Here is a 13,460-nt window from a genome sequence, read left to right as displayed (position 1 = left end):
CAGAAAGTGAGAGCAAACCGTGGAAGCATACATCAGAATGAAACCACAATACTTATCAAAAATACTTAGCTCCTTCCACAGTGCTTTATTTGTAGATCTCAAAACGATTTTACAGAAGAGGCTAAGCACTCCTGTCCCCATTTTACAGGACTGAAACTGAGGCACAGGGAAGTTAAATGACTTGCCCAAAGCCTCACAGTGAGTCAGTGGTAGAGCAGGGAACAGAACCCAGGAAATTCCCAGTCTGGTGACCTTCCTACTGCATTTCCTTTGTTAGTTTAACAAACATGGGGTACGATTTCTCTTTTTTGGGGGGGAAATACAGAGCTTAACAAAAATACGTTATCTTTGCCCCTTGATACAAAGACATTGAAATTAGTGTAAATCATAGTATAAATACATCCTGAATTAAATTTAAGTCACTTCCTAATTTTCACTTCCCACGGTTTGCATCTTTTTAAGGACAATACAATAGATAATTTATCCCTACAGCCAAAGGAACCTATTTCCTAAAAGCAGAAGTTAACTGTTCATTCTGGGTGAGCGTTCACACTGCAGGGAAATCAGATGGATTAGAGAATGAAGACACTGAAACACAAAACAAAGCTGTTTTCTTCTGTTTGAAATTTGGGTTTTGGGATAAATACTTATAGCAAGGAAGGAGCTTCTTTAGGCTAAAGCTATTTGAAGCAATATGCAAGTTTTTGCTTCAGCAAAGATTTTTACAGGGAAGTAAATATTTTTACTGCAAAGTACAAGCAGAACAATAAATTACGGAACAAATAATTTAGCACAGTGCTACATGAAGAGATGGGGATTAGGTTAAAGTTTAAAAACTAAGTCATGACTTTTGCTTTTAATACTCTAATGAACCTTCTTCCTGAAAAGAGCCCAGCTTACTGCTAGGAACTCCATGGGTGAGTCTCACTTTGATTTAAAAATCTTGGTTTATCTAGTCAGTTTAGACACCCAATTCACAATTTCTTTAATTGGAGCTGAGTATCCAAGTCTCCTAGGTAGCTTTGAAAAATCTCGCTATTGGTTGCAGCATTCCAGATGTCTATGGATCATATGGTAACTCAGTCACTGAGAGGTGTTCTCCTAGGTAAATGGGACCTAACCAGGTTAAGGCTACATAGAGAGTTCAGATAATGATACCTCCCTGCACAGAGGTGTTGTGATGCTTTAATTAATGTTTTGTAAAGTGCTTTGATGTAAAACACTATAATTGGCAACATATTATTTCTATTTCATTTGCTCTACCATTTACCCTACTCCCATCTAACCTATCTCAGAGACCCTAAATGTAAGAGTTATAAAATTAAAATGATACGTCCAGAGATTAAAATAATGCATCTCTTTTGGACCTAGGTCCCACCTGTTAGAGTAGGACTATCATGTCCAATGGGATTGGTAGGACCTACAGCTTCTCAGTGTTTGAGATTTACCTGTGGAAGTAAATCCCTTTGTTATTCTTAAAGGGCCTGATCCAGCAAAAAGACTCCCAATGACATCAAAGGGCTTTGGATCAGTCTCAAACTGAGCATCTAAAGACTATTCAAGGGCATACTAGGCCTCCATAAAAATCTCTCTTGCAAATATCTGGAAAGATACTCTCCTTTTACTCTTTTGCTAAATGGAAAAAGAGCACGCTAAAAAACAATCTGAAAAGAAACTGTACATAATGAAGTTAGTTAAGTGTTGAGTCCTAGGCAGTAGCTGGGTAGCCACCATCTGTATTCTGTGATAATCACATGGTTCAAATCATGCTGACCTTGTGTGGTCTTTCCCCAGGTGCCCTCCAACTTATATGTTTATCTAGGTTGGGCCAGCAGCAGTAGTTGCCAACTTATTCCTCTACAGCATACAGGAGAGGGAAACAGAGCTGCTAGTCCAAGACAAAAGGCAATAGATACTGGCTGCCCACTCCTAGAATCCTGGCGTTTTGTCATTATACACAGGCTGATTCCCCAAAACTTAATGCAGAATTTAATCTTACGTGTATGTCACTGCACTTTTTGCTCTGTGAGCAGGATACTTTCCTAATAAGCTCCAGCCCAGGAACTCAGGTGCAGAGAGATCTACATAGAAGATACATATGTAAATACTTCCAACAAATAGCAAGGCAGCTTCTGTTCTCAGTTATATCTCTGAGAAGCTGCAGCAACTCAGAGTTACTCAAGATTTATATTAGTGTGACGGAAATCAGAATCCGCTCCAGCATCTCTGTGCACAGATTGCCCAGCCCATCCATGTTATATGTGCATTATTATGTACACTGCTTAAAGGGATTAAAATTGGTTAACAGTTAAACTTCAGAAAAGAATTCATTTCATTTCCCCCTTTGTGAAAAAGTAAATTCTCCAGGCTCTCTTATAGATTGGAATAATTAGAGACCAGACTAGAGGAACAATGTTTCTATTGGCAGACTTATTACTGCATACAATCATCCTGCAATCTGTTTTCCCCTCTCCCCCTGCCCCCCAACCACATACCCATGTCCTTTCTAGGGTGTATTCTCTCTTGGAGGCTGAGGGATGGACAAACATTTCTCTCAATATTTCTCCCTTCACTCAATGTTATTTCCCTCCCATCAAGGTTCAGATGGCTCCAGAGCACAGTGTCTTCAGATTTCCTGGCTCTCTCATGGTTTCATTTGGGAGACGATGTATTAATTCCACATTCATCAGCTTCTCTGCTAGCTCCATCTGACTTGGCAAGTTGAGTATCTGTGAGGGAACGCATTGGCCAGCAAAGCCAGGCTTCATGCTGAGCCCTGACTGACTCTCCTGTGACACTGGCTTCAATTTACAATCTGATATTTCTCCTGGCCTTCCAGTAAGCATGAAGCACCAAGCGGGATTCTGAACACTAGAAAAATGGCCATGTGGTTATGACACAAGAGCTCTCCCTCTCTTAAGTATCCTATAACCACTGAAAGCCCACAGTAACTACCAGTTTATCATGTTAAGCAACAGGTCATTCATGCTTTACAGTACACTAAGTGGGAGCAGAAGGATATGCTACCAGTGCTAATTTTCTCACTACAAATAACTGTAAAGGGGTGTACTACGTTGCTGGCCTGTCCAAATACCTGGAACCACGATGTGTAATCATGGATTACTCAATTCAGTGTTCATAGGTAGGTGGGGCAATTTCCCCGCTTCTGGTTCCATTTATCCCCCTCTTGGATACTGTTAAACAAGGATAAGTTTAAGTTGGATACCTGGAACCCAGTGCCCACACGTGCAGCAGCTCCAGATCCAATGGCAGCACAGCAGGAGGCAGTGAGACAAAGCTTATTAAAGCCTGCAGTCTGGGTGAGGAGTGGTGAGAGGAAGATCAAGGACTGAAAGGAAGGAGGGAGGCAAGAGGCCACGCAGAAAGGCTAAAAAGAAGAGCCTCTACAGAGAGCCCTAATGTTTTGTTGGACCTGGGGCTTGTTTAGCTTTAAAACACTTCTGTGGAATCACTCCTGCCTTTATCCCTGGTTCAAAGAGATACTGCGAAGAGCAACACTTGACTTCGGAATGCATCAGACTTCGCCCAACGGCAAGCCTGGACTCTGACAAGTCCTCAGTTTGTACACTGATGAACTATCCAGTAACAGCAACTGTGCCCGGAGCTGGACGGAGGAGGGACAAAGGAAATCCCTCAGATATTGTGACCATGCCAGTTCCTGAGCAGCAGGATCTTCCAAACAAACCCTTCACTTTACAGGAAGACAGCAAAAATCTGCCAGCTGAGAACATCATGAGGTGCCTGGTAGGAAGATTAGAGGCAGGAAAATGGAGAGGAAAGTAATTTCTATAACCCACCTGATATATATCCAAGACCTTAGAGGTCATATGGGTCACTCACAGTCTGAGAATATACTAAACCATCAATGCTAGTGGAAACAATTTTGCTCTACTCTCAGAGCAGCAACAGATAATAAGTGTATGGAAAATACTGTACATTGACTATTTTTCATTGTCAACCATAACTTTCTCCTTATGCCAGGCACAATCCTGAATTTATTTTTATTTTTTTTAAAGGGAAATTTAAAAAAAAATTCTTTACGCCCTCTCTCTCAGGCAAAATGTAGCAGCTCAAGAGACAACAATCTTGTTCAACACAACATGGGGCAGGATTACTGTGATACACTTCAGAAGGGGTTACCCTTAGAAAACCTGTTGGAAGCATCAAATGGTACACGACATGGCAGCCCAATCTCTTAGTGAGATTTGCAGGAGACAACATAGGATTTCTCCAGAGACTGCCCTGGTTTCATATATGCTTCTAAGAGCAATTCAGGGTATTGTTAGTGTTCTTACACCCTCTGTGCTTTGGGACCTAGCTACCTGACCTAGATCTAGACCTTTTTTCCTCCCCATGGAGCATACAACACTTGAGTTCAGCCAGTGCAGAGACGTGTTTAAATGGAAGGGTCTGGGGCTTCAGCATTTTCACCAGAGGTCCCTTGGCTCTAGAATTCATTTCTTTTATTGGTCCACCAAAGCCCTTGTTTGCTAACCCTCAGGCACAGCGTAAAGCCCATCTGTCTATTCAGGGTGGCTTGGGGTGTCAGGAGAACAGTCTGTTTTGTTAGTTTTTATTGCATTCTGTTTGGTCTGATTTGGACTTGTCCATTAGCCAAAGGCCAGAGCTGGGCAAACAGTGAAAATCATTTGTGGAATCATTTGTGAGAAAGATATTACAAAGAGAAATGAAATAATTAATGAATATTAATCACCCAGTTCTTCTGGAGATGGGGTGATGGGCAAATCTGTAATATACTGAAAAAGAAATAAGCGTACAAACCTGCAGGTTCAATCGGTATATTTGCAGGCAGCAGATGCCATGGTATGGTTGTAAGGATTCTATTAGTTAAGTAAACAGTCACATAAAACCTGGGTAATTTGTGATTTTTTGACAGCCGTTTTTAAATCTTTTTCCTAGAATTTCCTTTTTGCCCTACCAATGCCCCTTTTCAGTTGGCTCTCACCTCTTTTCTGAATTGTGCATTTCTTACACAGGCATTGTTTCCCATCCCACCCAAACTCGCTGTCCACAAACCAAGGTCAACACATGTAATACACTAAATCTTTATGTGGTAAGTACACGCTGCAGTGAAATTGCTCCCAAATCTGCTCCCTGGCAGTGGAAATCACCATGTCTGACAATTCAAGAGACAATGATTTCTACTGTCACACAGGAGATTTGGGAAGCAACTTCATTGTCCCAGCACTTCAAGCCTCAGCTGACCTGACACAACTTGAAAGATATTCTTGATCAATGGAATGATAGCCACTGACAGCAGCTTTTAGACCTAGAGCAGAATAATGAGATGAGACACCAGAAATCCCCCCCAACATTTAGTTTCGTAACCCAAAATGAGCATTCCCACACAGAGAGACTCTGAACGACCCACTTTTCTCTAGAGCATGTGGAAAAACCACAGCATTGGATCAGCTACTGTTATTTTTAAAGTGACCTCGATGCTAAGCGCTTCCACCAGAACAAAAGTTCAAAATCATTGGAACTTTTCATTCATTTTACCCTGTCTTGTAAGAACCATTTTCACTCCCTCAAAAGACATAACAATGTGGTATCAAAAAAATGTCAAGAGACATGTTGCCAGTTACATCTCTTGACATGAAGCATTTTTCAGAACAATGCAGGGAGTGCTCATCTGGAAAATTTGCCTACAGAACTTCACAAAATTCTCCCCTTAAATGTGTGTTGATCACAAGAAGAGTGTAAGAGAGCAAGAAGTGAATCTTCCCTGGCAACCTGTATCAAGTACACCTCTACCTCGATATAACGCAACCCGATATAACACAAATTCGGATATAACGCGGTAAAGCAGTGCTCTGGGGTGGGGGGGCGCCCACTCCAGCAGAACAAAGCAAATTGATATAATGCGGTTTCACCTATAACACGGTAAGATTTTTTTTGGCTCCCGAGGACAGCGTTATATCAAGGTAGAGGTGTATTTAGAACTTTGTGCTAAGTCACTTAGAATGCCAGAACGGGGCATTTTGTATGATGCTAGTCAGTTTGCATCTGTCTCCTTCTGTGACTGTGATGTTCCATGAAGACAACTAATCCTTTTTAGGGGAAAAAAATGTGAACTATTAATTCAGTGTGGTGACCCTGTCAAAATACAGAAATGAACAACAGTAACAAAATGTTACACAATGGGTATTTTTAATACCATGGGAGTTAGGGAATAATGCTAAATGCTTAAACTCAAAGACCCAGTTTCCTGTGTTGGCACCAGCACTAGCATTAAATGTCCACACATCAGGCATTTTTAAATCTCAGCTTTAAATAAATGTAAGTGACATGCATTTGAACTTAAACAACATCCCATTTCTTTTGTGGGCGGCTGCAGTTCTAACAAAAAATTACTGTGCCCTCCATCTGTCAGGAAGAACATTTCTGTTTGCACATAATCCATGTAAGTCTCAGCTCCATGGCTGTAATTGATGGGCTCTCTGAAGTGGTATTCACTCACACAAGCATGTCTTCATTTTTTCACCATTTCTCCTGGCTTAGGATAGACGCATGTACCTCAACTGAAGTAATATATGCCCCAAAATCTCAAGCCTTTTGTCTCTAAGCTACCAGTTCAAATCCAGCCCTGATCAGCAATTGCTAGAGATGGGCCTGCCTCAATCTGTGAAATAGGGTAGTTTGGCAAGCTCCTACCTGAGTCCATTTCTATAAAGGACTGTACCAAATCCAAAAACCTCTAAAGTTTGGGAAATTACAAACACAAACGAAGATCCACACTTTATGGCTCACATTGTCTTTAGTAATGATATAGAGTTACTACCAGAATCCGAGGGGTGTTTGGTGTCCTACTTGAAATGAATTGATGGCTTGGATTCAGTTCTTCAAGAACAAGTATCCACCTCATTCAAATCCCTCCCCAAACTTCATTTCTGCCCCCTCACCTACAAGAAGCAAAGGAGTGGGAGAATGTAACAGACAAGGGAACAGAACCATCAAGCTCAGCTTATACAGTAATGAGCAACAATGTAATCCAATTGCTGTCATTCTTGTGTTTCCTCTCCCCTATTAGGGTTGCCAATTTTGGTTGGATGTATTCCCAGAGGTTTCATCACATGACAATCTTTAATTAAAGATTAAGCTTTAATTCTTGGAGACTTCTGGATAATCCTGGAGAGCTGGCAACCCTACTCCCCTTCCTGACCACAGATACACTATTTATGATCTCATGTACGGGCAATGGGTATCACAGACCGAGGGAGGCTGAGCCTCCCCAAACAGCCTGGTGTGGCCCCGCACACACTCCACCCCCCGACCCTCTCCTGCACTTCCTGCACTTCTGTGGCCCAGCTGGCTGGGACAGAGGCCACACTACTTGCCCAGCACTGGGCGCTCTGCACCCACGCCACCCAGATGCCTGGCACTCCAGGGCTGGGGGAGCCTGGGCAGCCTGGGGTTGGGGCTGGGGGGCTGGCAGCTGTAGTGGGTGTGCTCTGGGCTCCTGCGGGGGGACTGGGGACAGAAAGGGAGAGGAAGGGGCAGGGCCTTGGGCAGCAGGAGAGGGGCTGGAGACTAGCCTCCCCCAACAGATAGTTCACCAACTGCCCATGACCTTCTGTTCAATTTAAACTGCATAAGGCCAGGTCTTTATTTGTGTTTGTGAAGCAACCAGTAGATCTTGGGAGGGGGCTCAAAAAAAACACTGATAAATGAAGGGGGGGGTAGCTCCCTTTTATGGACACCCTAGAGCTATAAAATACCTCTTAGTAGCTTTTCTCTAATTTCTTTATCTGTAAAGGGTTAAAAAGTCTCACTGATATGCACAAGTAAAAGGAATTGAGTGGGCACCAATGGGAAGCCTAGAACTTTTTAAAATTGAAATTACTCCCCTTTTCTCTGTCTGTTGTTCTCCCAGGGAGAGACGGACAGGGTAGCAGTTATGCTGCAAGAAGCTTGGGGCCAGGTATGAAAAATCCTCAGTATCATACCTGGAAACTACTCATTTGAAACCCCAGATATGCAAGTAGATCAGGAAATGTGTAGGAAGATGTAGTTAGGTTTCTCTCTTTTTATTTTTTTATGGCTTGTGGACTCCTCTGTGCTAACCCCAGGTGCTTTTGTTTTGCTTGTAACCTTTAAGCGGGATCCCAAGAAAGCTATTATTGGTGCTTAATCCTTGTAGTTATTCTTTTAAAAATTAGTAATTTTTTTAATTAAAAAAATTAAGGACAGAATTGGATTTGTGTATCTTAAGAGGTTTGTGCACCTGTTTAATTAGCTGATGGCAACAGCTAATTTCCCCTCTTCTCCCCCGCCCCGGCTTCTTTCTCAGGTCTTTCCCAAAGGGGGGGAGGGGTGAAAGGGCTTGAGGGTACCTCACAGGAAGGAATTCCTAAGTGCGCCTTCCAGGGCTCTCAAAGGGTTCTGCACTTGGGTGGTGGTAGTATCTACCAATCCAAGGTGAGAGAAAAGCTGTAACCTTGAGAGTTTAATACAAGCCTGGAGTGGCCAGTATCAATTTTTAGAATCCTTGTGGGCTCCCACCTTCTGCACTTGAAGTGCCAGAGTGGGGAATTACCCTTGACATCAACCAAATAATAAAGTTAAACATTAAAAACAAAACAAAACAAAAACCCATCACAGTTGGTACCTATTGTTCCTTGTTTGAAGTCTTCACAGAGAAGCCAAGGACTGAATTCAAATTGAAACTGAACTAACCTAGAGGTGGCCCCTGTGGGTTAGGATTGAGGCATAAGGCAATATAGGGAAACTTACGTTCCTAGAACCTATGCCTTGCACCTTGTCTATGAGCAGCATTTCAGTCACCATGGAGATCAATTCGGCAAGCTTTAGCAGCTTTCAAAAATGACACGTGTAAAGGGAACAAGATATGGGAAAAGAACTGCTGACAATAAAATCAGGGTGAGTATGCTGAGCGTCAAGTCTCAGCAGGTAGCTATGTCCAAAAAGTGCATCCAAAATCCTTCCCAAACAGGAAAGTTCAGAGCAGAGAGGGCAGGAGGGAGGGGGTTGTTCTGAAGAGATTGGCAAGGTCTCCCATAACCTTTCTGAAGTTTAATATGACTGGGAGCATTTACAAGCTCAAGAACGGGGCCAAACTGAGAATGTAAATATTTGGTTTCAGTTCCCCAAACTTGTCAGTATCTGCACTGCCAACCAAACCCCAACTGTGGACCAAAACAAATGAAAAGCAATAATTACATACACTGTACAACCGAGAGACAAAACTAACACACACGGCATTTGGCATGAGAAAATGAAGCATGGTAACTTGTAAAGTAAAATGAATTTGGTTTTGCTTGCATTGGACAAGACTTACTGAAGAAGCTTGGTTTGAAACCTGATTTGGCTCAGTGATCACAGCACAGTAAGACCAAGGAGTTTTGCCCCCCTTCCACCCTTCAAAAAACACACCTGAAAACCTAACCTCACAAGATGCTGACTGTAATGAACCATAATCACATATACAGACACCACAGTCATCAGCAGAGAGCAAATCCATGAGCTTTACCAGCAAAAGCAAGTGCTTCTGCCATGGAATTTAGTAGCAAAGGTAAAATTGTCAAAAGTTCCTAAGTGACTATGGTACCCTAGTCATGCATTTTCAAAAGTGACTTAGGCACTTAGAGCCTACATCCTACTGATTTTCAATTAGACAGGCTTCTAAGGCCCAGATCCTCCACAGGTATTTAGGCACCTACCTTCACTTGAAATCAATGGGAGTTAGACACCTAAATACTTTTGAGGATCTAGGCTCTAAGTGCCTATGTCATTTCTGAAAATGGGATTTGGGCACCTAAATCACTTAGGAACTTATAAAAAGTTTATACTTGCTTCTTTAGTTAGCTGTGAATAAGTTGGAGGGTGTTATAGTCATTGGGGCCATGCACTAGAGAGGGACATGATCACACACATTAAATCAGTATAGGACAGCCACACTTCCCCTGAAGTAGGGTTCATCCTCAACTGAAGGGTGCTCAGTACCTCACAGAAGACGTTCAGTATCTTAAAGTACCAAGCCCCTACTATCATACATTCTTTTGAGGGCTTCAGTGGAGTCATGCTCTTTCCTCCAGGGGTGAATTAGGCCCACCAAGATTCTTCTTACAGAAGCCACACAGAAAATCTTCAGTACGGCCTAGGGTGAGCAGATATCCCGATTTTATAGGGACAGTCCCGATTTTTGGGTCTTTTTCTTATATAGGCTCCTATTACCCCCTACCCCCATCCCAATTTTCCACATTTGCTGACTGGTCACCCTAGTGCAGCCAGAAACAGAACTCAGGTCCCCTTACTCCCACCCATGTGCATTAACTAAAAGCCCATCTCTTCTTCCCAATCAAGTGAAAAAATACAATGCACGCTCTTTTGCTTTACACAACTGCAGGAAATTCAGCTATGCTTTACAGTTAAAAAGCAGATGCTTCAATGCACAGAAAGCTGACCTCTTTACAAGGGGTTAGCCTCATTTCTTCAGATACCCCAACCCTAAAAATAGCTCGACTTGCAAAACATACTTCAGCAGTTCCCATCACTCGCAGATCCTATGCAACCTTTTAAAAAAAAAACAAAAAAACTGGCAACATTTATTTAGCCAGCAATTAAAAAAAGGAGGCCCAGCCGCCCCAATGATTCTTCCTAGTGGGTCTTAGATGTTTATGGAACACAATGAAAACAATAAAATCATGCTATTCCATCAAGGCCTTGGCAAGGCTTCTCAACCCAGGATAAACTGGCATGACACATTAAAGTCCACAGTTACACAATGGTTTACAGTCACCACTAATAAGGGGTCCTTTAAAAAAAGATACTATACATTTTAAAAGTCACTCATTTAAAGGAAAATTGCAGTGATTAGTTCTAGTTTCCTAGGAACAGATTGAGGCTGGACTCTGAGCATACACAGAAGTGGAGATGGATAAAGGGAGCCTCTCTCCTTGTGTCCCATCCTAGCTATGATTGCAATGACTATGCTAAGCCAAGCTCTATCCACTATCCACCCTAGAAGAAATGGGGAGAAAACAAGGCCATGATCCTTCCCCACCTCTGCACAGCAGCTGGCGAGCAGAGGAGTGGAGTGCATGCTGTACAACTTTAAGATGTGAAGCAGCATCCATGCTCCCCTGTGCGCCTCGTAGACTTAATGTCTCCTGGAACACCCACTGAAGAGAGACGGCTTTAACATGCCGCCAGCCCTAAAGGCACAATTGATCCCATATATAGCTAAGTAAACAACAAACAGCTAAAGGGAGCTAACACAGTGCAATTTCCAGATGACAGAACTGGGCCCTATGTCAGCATTCAAGCAAGTATGGCAGCTTCCTTCTACTTTAGGCATTCCTATTAATATATGAAGTTTACCATTTAAAAATCATTGTCAACATACATGTTTTGTTAACTAGACAAAGGGATATTTTAATGAATTGCAGTTTTCCTTTAAATAACGGCAATAATGTCCTGAAGTCTCAAAACTAAAGGTATTTTAATAATTAATGTGATTAAAGCCATTCCCACTATTCAACCTGCCAACTCATAGAAAATTCTGATCTGATGTGTAGCCTGATAATCAGCATGTAAAACAAATGAGGACACCCCAATTACATACATCACCAGTTCAATACTATTCTTAAATCTGAGATCCTGCCATTCCTAGTCTAGGTTAGGAATATCTCCACACACTGACTATATGTTAATCTTGAAAAATCAAAACACACTATTTTCCATTAGATTTGACCACTCTAGGTGGATATTATTGGCTGATTTAATCATTGGTTATATGCACTCAAACAACAAGAGACTGTTCTGAACTAGACATAAGGAGAACGATCCCCTAAAAGCCCATGTGATAAGAGGACTACAGCTAAACGTTATGTTATTCCAACATTATTATTGAGATGTTCTGTACAAGCTGGGCTATTCAACCTGGTACATTTAGACTGGATAACAAGATCAAAAGTGCATTTCAGTAGTAAGACTGGATTCACAATGAGAAAGCCCTGTAATATTTTGCAGCTACTCTTTTGGTTGCAGTGACCTACTGCTCCTTAGTGAGGCAAGCACTTGGTAACAATCCAGGAGAAGTACATCTGATTTTCCCACCAAGTGAACTGGTGAAACAGTTCCTTTAGCTCTCCAGCTCAGGCTATCTTGGGATCACAAACTTTTCCATTCAAGTCCAGGTGGCTCATCTACTCTTTATAATATGTGTGCAAGTATTAAAGTCAGCTGGATAGGCTGTGTGCATGAGCACAGAGGAGAAAAGATGAATTGTTACAGCTGTCTTTACTTCTATGGATCAAGGCTGAGAAGCAACAGTGTTAGATTCTAAAGCTCTAAGACACATCCTCAGCTGGCATAAATTAGCACCTTCACACTGAAGAGGCTAGGGCAGTTTACATCAGCTGAGGACCTAGTCTCCAAATCAGAGAAGAAGAATAAAACTCTATGCTACTTTTAAGTGCCCATACCACACAACACTCCATCCTTGTGCAAATATACTTATAACTTACAGTAAACACTTCCTTTTCTTTTTTCCCCAAAAGACAACCTTAAAATATCTTTTACTTTCTTTAAAAAAAGAAAAAGCCTGAGAGCTGGGTTTGGTGACATAACCAGTCGATATCTGAGGAGAAGAAACAATACACTAGAAGAAAAATAGCTTTAGTGCTGAAGCACAGTATGAAATATACACAATCAAAGTGGTGCACAAGCGCCCCCTGTCCAATGCACAGCGCACTACAAGCAAATCCAGGGGAAGAAAGACTTTCTTACCAAAGTCCCTCTCAAAAGCCATCCGAACTAGTGACAGAGGGATATAGCTTAAAACACAAAGAGTTCCCAGTGTCCGGGGAGACACAAAGACACCGCTGAGTGTGGGAGTGTGAAGATCGCTCATCAAGAATCTCCTTCCACACTTTCCCGACCTCTGCAGCCCCCACCCCAGCTAACTGCTAATATCTATTGTTCTGCACAGCCACACAAAGCCAGGAGCTCATTGAAACACACAGGCTCCCTGTCCCCTCCTGCACAGAGCAGAGAGGAGGAAGGATCTTAGGGCACAGAGATAATGAATCTTAGCAAGAGTCACCTACCAGATTTCTGCCTCCATCTCCCCTGCAGAAAGGAGACCTAGTCGATGTCCCACACACCCCAGCACGGTTTCAGACTCTTACCTAGGCTGCTGCTCGGAGCCGAAAGAATGCAGATTCCAGCTGTTGCAGCTCGCTGGACGCCTCCAGTTCTGATCTCCTAGTCCGGTCAGAGGCAGCTTTTTGGAAAAGCTGGGAAGAGGGGGAGGGAGGGAGAGAGAGAGAAATATGCAAAGACAGGAAGTGAAGACGGCAGCGGCCAGTGCGGGAGATTAATGGGAACCAGTAACCCAGCAGCCAACAAAGGAACCTGCTTCCTAATCACAGCCTTCCTGGCTTCTGCTGCAGCCA

At 42.5% G+C, this 13,460-nt stretch overlaps 1 protein-coding gene across 11 annotated transcripts in view; it reads right to left on the bottom strand.

The window, feature by feature from the left end:
• DENND2B (DENN domain containing 2B) overlaps positions 1-13,460 on the bottom strand; it is a 307,999-nt gene that overhangs the window by 286,254 nt on the left and 8,285 nt on the right. For 2 of the 11 annotated variants that reach the window (XM_039538759.1, XM_039538756.1), the window contains exon 2: positions 13,194-13,301. The gene's annotated coding sequence lies outside the window, so the exon portion shown is untranslated. Of the gene's footprint in view, positions 1-12,059; positions 12,103-12,792; positions 12,869-13,112; positions 13,436-13,460 lie in introns of those variants that run through there. The other 9 variants (XM_039538758.1, XM_039538755.1, XM_039538768.1 and 6 more) reach the window with 7 other exon arrangements.

This window comes from Mauremys reevesii, linkage group 4 (genome assembly GCF_016161935.1).
Source record: "Mauremys reevesii isolate NIE-2019 linkage group 4, ASM1616193v1, whole genome shotgun sequence".
NCBI classification, from domain to species: Eukaryota; Metazoa; Chordata; order Testudines; family Geoemydidae; genus Mauremys; species Mauremys reevesii.
This window is presented reverse-complemented; position numbering and strand designations above follow the sequence as displayed.